The sequence below is a fragment of the Cupressus sempervirens genome, chromosome 7 (genome assembly GCF_028749045.1).
Source record: "Cupressus sempervirens isolate cs-2001-9-10 chromosome 7, ASM2874904v1, whole genome shotgun sequence".
Classification (NCBI taxonomy): Eukaryota; Viridiplantae; Streptophyta; class Pinopsida; order Cupressales; family Cupressaceae; genus Cupressus; species Cupressus sempervirens.
In genome coordinates this window covers 348,475,417-348,484,198 of record NC_143124.1, presented here as the reverse complement: position 1 = coordinate 348,484,198, position 8,782 = coordinate 348,475,417, and positions in this window count along the sequence as shown.

Below are 8,782 nucleotides of genomic sequence, written 5' to 3'. Positions count from 1 at the left end.
TGTGGGGGATATAAGTAAAACATCAAATTCTATAGGATGGTCATGCCAAGGCGTATAATAACCTATCTCATTTCCAAGATATCACATTCCATTTGGATTAAGCACAATGATCTTGATTGATGCAAAAACTTGTAATGTACCTCAGTTCATAAGTGCATCATTACATAACTTTGAAAGTATTGATTGTGGCATCAAATCGTCAACATCATATGGGTGGATCAACTCTAGTAACACACTTGTTTCAACTATGGAGAGCTTCCAAAATTCATGGTGACCTTGTATTGAAGAGTCTCCAAAGTTCTCTAAATGTATTTGGAGGTCAATCTTCTGAGGATTATATCTCTAAGCTCATGGGGGCTATCAGTGAATGGTAGTATTCTACAAAATGGTAATGCCAAGACCTACAATAACCTATCACATTTTTTTAAGATCACATTCCATTTGGATTTGGCACAACAATCTTGCTTGATGCTAAAGCTTGTAGTGTGGCTAAGTTCATAGGTGCATCAATATGTAACTTGAAAATCGTTGATCTTGGCATCAAATTGTCAATGCCATTAGCTCCATATGGGCATGTGAAACCTAGTGACACCCTTTTTCTAGCCATAGAGATCATCCAAAGTTCATGTCCACCTCATACCAAAGTGTTTCCAACATGCTCAAAGTGTATTTGGAGGTTGATCTTCCAAGCATCATAACTTGGAGCTCATGGGTGCTATTGGTGAAAGGTCAAATTCTATATGATGGTCATGCCGAGGCCTATTATAATCTATCTCATTTTTGAGAGATAAACTTCTATTTATATTTGGCACAATGATATCACTCAATGCCAAAACCTATAGTGTGCCTTAGTTCATTGGTACATCACTGTGTAAATTTGAAACCAGTGATCTTGCAATTGAATTGTCAACACCATTAGCTTGAGATGGGAGGGTGAACCATAGTGACACCATTGTTCCATCTATGGAGAGCTTGCAACATTTTCAGCCACCCCTCATTGAAGAGTCTCCTTGTTGCTCTAAGTGCATTTGGATGAGTTAACGATAGTGACATCTTAAGGGATTGTAGAGATCATTTCAAATTACACATATTGTTATGATTTTAGATTAAAAATTGCATCAAAATTTGATAATAAAGGTTGTTAAAATTATATTCACAAATTAGCATTTGAATCAAATATAACAAACATGATCAAAATGAATGATATTCCATAAACGTGAACAATACACATGATCCATGATAAATTGAAGAATACTATACTAAATTAATATGTATATCATTGTGCATATAAATGACAAAAATATATATCAAAATCCATGTATCCATAGAAACATTACACAAATATATATCAAAGTTCATGTATGCATGGAAAAATTATACAAATATATATCAAAATACATAGATCCATATACAAAATGTGGTTGATCATGCCATTGAAATGTGTATAATATCAATGCTTCTATATACAATGTGGCATATGCCATCTCAAAATGTTTCATGATGCATATAATAGAAACTATATTATCCTATACAACTAGTGGATGATCAAAATGCAACCTCTTTGCTGCACTAGGTGGATTAGATGCCTCCTACATAAACAAAAAAGGAAAACCAAAAGTTAGACTACCAAATTTATATGATTCTATGTATCTAACATTGAATTAATCAAATGCATAATGATCCTTTTTTTAATGAAGATTTATACTATTAAAATTTCATCATAAATGCCTCTCTCGTCAACCTCTTACACTGGTTAGGAGTGCTCTCATATGTCAAGATGTCTAGAACCTAGTTGGTTATGGCCTATATATGTTCAAGTATGTTTGTTAGATGGATCGATAACTTAAACTATAACATTATAATTCATAGCATACTAAATTTATAACATTTAATCAAGAATTCAAAGTATAACTTACCTCTGTCAAATCATGTTTTTCATATAGTGGTTGTATGAGAAAAGATACAAAACTTTGATGTCCAGCCTCCTATCCTCAAGGTGTTTCCTATGAGATACAAAAGCCTAGTTGTTAATATCACTGAAATTAGTTTTGAATTTGTTGATAAAAATAAGAAAAATAACAAATAAATGATACTTATACATATGATGGGGCTCTCACTATGAATGGAAATGCTAGAGGGTCTACGACGTCAAATCTGCATGGACTCATCACTAGTAGCCATGCCCTATACAATAAAGAATGTAATTAAATTTCATTACCAAAAATATTTTACAATAATGCATCAATATTTAATCACTTTAAAATCACCTCATTACCTTTCCCTTATTAATGGGTTGTGCCTCACCCCCCACACTCTACCCACCACTGACAGATGATAGCTACAAGAGAAAAGAAAGATTAGAAATCACACATGTTGCAATATCAAATAGAAAAAGTAAACGACAAAACAACATAATGCAAAGTAGAAGTCTCAAGGGAAAATCAAATAACTGAGAGCATGACATTATTAACTTATCCTAGCTCCTCCTTAGTCATCAACTAAACATGAATGAAGATCACATACATGTATAAGTCAGTATTGGTTAAAATTACTCTAAAATATAGATTGGCTTTAAATCACCTATGTTATAACAAAAAAATGTATAGACATACCAAAACAGTAGGATCCCATGCCTCTACATGCCCCTCCTCTCTCATGTCAAGGTGTGTAGTCTCTATATACATGCATGTGTATCCTTCTCGTCAAATACAAACTAATACTCCTAAAGATCACCTATGAGACCTAGACAAATATTCTTGCATGCTATGCAAGTATGGGGCACACAAACATGTGATGCACTTGTTGATGATGAACTCATGTCAGCATCATCAACATAGGGAGGCAACACTAACCTAGCCTATGATATCAATAGGCTACTCAATCTATGGATGCGTCTAATAGTCTGAGAGATAATCTCTACAATGATATCAAGATGTTGCACTAGAGAAGGGGGTAGACATTAGTAGGGGGGACAAAAGTGCCAACTTTCTTCTGCTAGGAAAGGGGTCTATCCTAAGGAGATCCTCCTCCTACACCCATGTTGGACCTCATGCTCCTGTAGTTCACCTTGAGGTCCAACACAAATTTGACATACAATTTTTAAATGAAATAGAATGACACTTCTAAATTGCTATGTGGAGGTCTATCAAAAACTATCCACCAACAATCCCAAAAGTTTGCAAGCATAGCCTCATTTGTGCACCATTTAATTGATAATTTGGGTTTTGTGCATTCTATTAGTTTACTAGTTTCTTGGTCGACAAAAATGTTATCTATATCATCTTTAGTTGTATTTAGGGCTAGAACCTCATTATAGTCCAACCCATCATCAAACATGGCATGCATTTGGTCATGCTAGTGAAGAGCAACATTTTATTCACTAGTAAGTGTTTCAATATTATCCACTATAGTTTTTAATGTGGATAACATGGGAGACAATGTAGGTATATTGTCATATGTAGTTTGCAAAAGCCTCAATTCAGTGAGATTTTTAAATATCAAATCTTCAATTCGACGACGGTTTTGAGGGGGTAGGGGATCATTTGGTGGATGATTTTGAGGGGGTATTGGATCACTTGGTGGAGGGTTATGAGGAACATTGTTTCCTAGCTTAGTGTCATCATTTTGGTCATCCATACCTATTAAATTGTAAAACATATTTTCTATTAAAAAAGACCCAAAATTCAATAATTTCTTTTTTTTTTAAAAACTAGTTTTTAATAAATTCTATTTAAAATGACTAATTTATATTAACTTCATTCAAATCATAAAAAAATAAAAAAAATAAAATTACCTATATCTGATACCCATTCCTATATTCAATATGTGAAATGGAGTAGCTCAAACAAACAAACAAACCCAAAACTGAAATGCAAAAAAGGCTCTCGAGTTTTCTTTTTAAATTCTACGTTGTAGGTTTTAGGGATCTAATTTCATATTGGATACCTAGTACCCAATAACAGATCAAAAACCCAAAAAGGCTTGCCCCAAACTTTTCTCTCTTCGCAATAGGATGGGTGGAAAAAAGTTAGAGCAGATTTTGAAACACTTTTAGACATTTTAAAACTCCACATCACCACTTTTTTGCACACCATGATCCTGCACATACCAAGATATCTAACAATATGGTTACAACCTCCCCATTCAAAGATAAATTTATCTAAGAAACTTGTGGGATTGAGAACCCAAGTGAACATAATAGAGTTAGATAGTGAAATTTTACTTCCTTAGTCATGAGGTAGTCCATGTTATTCTTTTCAAGATACAAAAGGATAGAATTGTTTTCAAAAAATTCAATGTTAGAGATATCTTCTTTTTTGTGGTATGTGATGCCCATCACTCTCAAAGATAAGGTATCATCTCCTAGGAGTTAGTGGAGGGAGTCTATAGAAATTCCAAAGAGGGAGGGTTCTATAAGTCATCCTTTCCTGGTATACCTTGATAGTTTAGAAAGTATTAACCTTACACCATTGAGTTCTACTATAACCATGGATCCTTCAAATAGATTAAAGATCATCCACCAAAAGAAAAGTGGGAATCCTAATGCATCCAAAATCATCATGATGAATTGAGCCACTCAATCTTATCATATACTTTCTCATAGTCAATAACCAACATAGCTCCCTACTCTCTATACACTTTAGCCCATTTTGTGGATTCCCAAGAAGTGATGTGGTTTTCTAGGATATATCTCCCCTTCAAAAAACCTTTTTGAGTGGAATATATTTTAGAATTTATACTATTCATGTGGTTAGTTTGTATTCATTTTATATTTTAGGATACTTATAGTTGTCAAAAGGTGTATCAATATATTCTAGAGTTGTTACTATTCTAGTAGGTAGTTTCTATTCATTTCTTAGGCTGCAAAGTTGATCAACTATTGTTTTTTCAACCATTAGAAAATACACAACTATTTGTACATAATATTCTTGTTCTATATTTTTTTTTTTATCTAGTGTTATTTATTATTGTTTTTCTTGGACCTATAGCTATCAGAAGTTGCATGCTCATATTTTATATACCTTTTGTTATTATAGTTTTTGTTCACTTGGTACACTCATAAAAATTGTATAGTACAAGCCATTAAATATCAGAAAATTCTATTTTAAGATAAATCCCACATCAACTAGTAATTCTAGACATATTCCTAGGACCAAAATAAAAATTTGAATATGACCCACTAGTGAGCTAGTTAGGTAAAATACCTTATTCACACCTACAACTAGCTTGTACTTGTTTGAAAATATTTTTATCAAAAAAATAACATATGAATTCCTATTAGGAATCAAAAAATAATGATATGATAAGTACATTAATATTAGGTTAAATAGAACTTTGGAAAAGGTAAAACTATTTCTATACTTGAAAATGTTTTTTGAGTGGCCCAAAAGGTAACATGATGTTGCACTTTGTGTAATTGATAAAGTTGTCTACAACATTTCATAGAAAATGATATGAATGATAAGTCATGTTTTTATATACCTACTAATGTGCATGATGGGCCATATAAGGTAGTTAAAAAGGATTTTAGTTATATATTTTCTACTTGGTGCCTTAGCTATGGTTACTTTTATGTAATGTAGATAGATTTTAGATGAGTATCATGGTAACCTTCACGAAGAGGATCAACATAGAAGAAAATTACAAGATTCTATTTTCCTATGTTTGGTTTAGCATATTTCTTATATATATATATATAAAGAGAGAGAGAGAGAGAGAGAGAGAGAGAGAGAGAGAGAGAGAGAGAGAGAGAGAGAGAGAGAGAGAGAGAGAGAGAGAGAGAGAGAGAGAGAGAGAGAGAGAGAGAGATAGAGAGAGAGAGAGAGAGAGAGAGAGAGAGAGAGAGAGAGAGAGAGAGAGAGAGATCACATATATATACTTAAAGTTCATTACAAATACTTGCTCTATAGAGCTACAATACTAATATCATAGAGTTTATTACATTACATCCATAGATGGGCTAAATAAGGTGTTCTATTAAATGGTAGCCAATATTCCATGGATGCATCATCCCAAATATCCCTAAATAGTAGAATAGAGTCTTTGATATATAATTTTTTAAATAATGCAATAAAAAACTCTACAAGGCATGACATTAGACTAATTATGTCGAGGATGCATACTATTGGCTCCTGTAGGTGATGTTCTCCTATCCTAAATATATGTGTCATTAATAAATTTAAAGGATGTACAAAAAACACCCAATATTACTAAGAAGATTGATCACATCAAAAAGGTTTAACATGTAATTTTGCGTTCCAACCAAGAGTGTAAGGAGAAACATGAAAAACATTATGCACATGCCATCACTCTTAGGTTGATGAAAATAATTGGCTTGTTGTCCAAGAGGAGATACAGGAGAGAACCATAGTAGACAAATTACAACTCTTTGTTTTGGAGGCTAACATATCAAAGAAATGGTTGTCGGGAATGGTTTTGAAATTTGTCTACCATCATTCATAGGGATGCAAAATATTTTGAAATGTTTTTAACACATTAGTGAGACACCTCAACAATTGTTAACAATATTTATAGTGTAAATAAAAATAAAAATGATACCTTATCTTTTAAAAATGATTATATTAATATCTATGTTCATGTGAAAATTTCAGAAAAGATAACATAATTCACTATACCTAACACAAGAGCCGATGGGAAAATTAGGGCCAAGGGCACACCTAATAGTCCAATCACCTTGCAAAGTAAACACAATAGCACCAATGAGAGAAGGAATAGAAAATAATTTATAGTTCATCAAATTGTCTACATACATGCCAAATGATAAGGCCATATGAGTTACAACCAATAATACTTTAAAAAAATTACACTTTGAATTTTCACAGATCTTGCATTCTAACTCTTCTAGCTCCCTTCACTTCATACTACTTGACCTAAGCATAAAAACCCCTATTTATACTTTCCAAAATAGATTACAGAAGATTCCAGGTCATTACATAATCAAAGGCTAACTTTAAAATGGTCTAGACACATCTCATGACAAGATAGTTGCATTAAATTCATAACCCAAATTAAATACATAAGGTAGCTCACACTAGGAACCAATCATAGGCAAACTTAGTCAAAGAAAGAACCAAGCATTAACAAACATCAAGTTCAAATAGCACATGAAGGAATACTCAATCACTAAAGCACTCGATCAATACTAGGAAACTTGGCAAATATTGAACAACTTGACAACAATTGCATCTCAACAACCACTGAACAACTTGACACTAATAGAGAAAATGAACATACATGAGAAGGATAGCTAGGAAAAAAAGGACTCTCCTTCATCAATATCATGTGGTTTATAAGTTTACATTAGCATGTCTTGCATGGCCTATAAATGAAATACAAAGAGGAGGAGCCAAAAAAAAAATCATTTATTGATAGAAGAGGAACAATGAGCCTTCATAGAACTAATTTTTTTGTTATACTCAACATTTCTTTACAAATTTTAATAATATCACAACCTCATTTGATTGAAATAATTTTCTCATAGTGGACAAGGTATAAAGTGATATGTATAGGTAGAATTGGAATGTATGGCTAATACTTAAATTTATAATTATTATTTTAATTTCAAAAGAGAAAAAGATATTAGTGACTAAAATTAAATGAACTTATTTCCTAATAATGTTTGTAAACATCCCCATTCTTTCTACAAGAAACTTCCTGATCTATTCAAAAAGATCTTAAGCTTTTGATTAAAAATTTTATATTTTGAAAGCATGCAATTTTCATGCATCAAATGATCAATTAATCTAGGTATAGCTAGTGGAAAAAATTTGGGTGGCTAGACATATGCTATCAATTAATTGTATGTATATTTTATTATTGTATCTATACTAGCTGAAATTTGATTAAGGGTGCTCCCCTTAAAACTGTAAAATCATAATAGAAACAAAGAAACAATAGCACATATGAGAACAAAATATGGACTTCTTATTTGCACTAAAAATATAGAATTATAAAATTCACAAGTACAATATCTTAACCCACAAGGGTGCCTTCATTACAATAATTTTCAAGACAAGCTACAAACTATTCCCTAGAGCTATTAGACAATGTTCACATGTTTCTTAAATAGATAATTTTATGCTACTCGATAAGGTTCTAGACATTGAAACTTAATACTTAGGGCTGACGAACCCTAACAATACATATAGAGTTAGCCAAATACATCTTTGACAATTATGTTAGATATTTTAGGTAGCCCAACTTTGAAAGGCCATAAATCATGAACCATTTCTTTGTTTGGCTATTATAACCACTTTTCAAAAACACTAGCTCTTGATCTACAGACTCAAAATAATGCAACCATCCTTTCATCAAGTTTTCAAACTCATATGGGCACTTTAATGCCTCCAATGGTGAGCTTGAATATTTATTTGCAAACATTCCCACTGAAAATCTATAATAACTTCTCTAATACTTAAGCTAGAGCAATGAAATTTTTATGGTAGGCTTATAACTCTAAAATGAACCTTCATGTAGAAAATGAGAACATTACAAGCTCATATGAAAAACTTACTAAAAATAGCAAGCTCCCATAAATAGTAACCACCTAGCCTACTATTCCTTATCAAAATAGAAAAGACTAAAAATAAAATATTTTTTGGGTGATGCAAGATTGCTCTTACACCCAGGATGCTCCTGTATCAGATACCTAGGGTAATTTGAGAAGTGACTCTATCAGGTCTCAGATGTTCAAAGGAAAACAAGGACAATTAACCTCCTCCCTTGCTAGCCATGATGAATCCTCTACTGGCCTTGCTTTCCA